Genomic DNA, 773 nt, shown 5'->3' on the forward strand with positions numbered 1-773 from the left:
ATATATATATATATTACTTTCTAGTTTCTTCCTTCCTTGTATGTATGTCAAAGAATACCCACCTACTAAAACGTGACTAGAATCTCGAGAAAATAATTATAAATTATTTATTGTCTTTAAATAGATTTATTTAGTTGTATCCTAGATGATTAGCACCTATGCATAACATGCGTATTATTAAATAAAACAGAGAGAGAGGGAGAGAGTTTGTTTTGGGTCTACATCCAAGTGTGAATGAATCTGCTAAAGTCTAACGTGATTGATAAAGAGAGATCATTAATTCACCCCGCATTACGTATTGAAAAACATTTTCATGCAGACAAGGGAGAAAAGCCATGGGAATGGTTTATATTTTACTCTCTTTTTTGTTTCCCTTAAAAGTGCAAAAGGCTGGATTAATTGACTAAAAATAGTTTATAGGGTAATATTATTTTATATTGTCAATTCTGCAAATCATAATGTGATTTGGTAATCCTTTCCCAATGTCCAGCCTACTTTTAAAAAACCCAAGTTTCAGAATCAACGAAAAAAATGAAATGCATAAAAGAAAATGAAGACAAAAACATAAAATAGTTGGAAGTGCGTAGGAAAATGATGGAGAAATGGAAACTTGAAGCAAGTTGGTAAAAAAACTTTTAGAGACGGCTATTTTGAATTACCAAGTATAATCATCTCTTTTTCTTGTGATTTTGGCATAGAAAAAAAAAATAAAAAGAAAAGATGATTACAACAAGAAATTTATTCCAAAAAGAGTATAAGAGCAAAATCACCCC

The sequence above is a fragment of the Morus notabilis genome, unplaced genomic scaffold (assembly GCF_000414095.1).
Source record: "Morus notabilis unplaced genomic scaffold, ASM41409v2 Scaffold784, whole genome shotgun sequence".
NCBI classification, from domain to species: domain Eukaryota; kingdom Viridiplantae; phylum Streptophyta; class Magnoliopsida; order Rosales; family Moraceae; genus Morus; species Morus notabilis.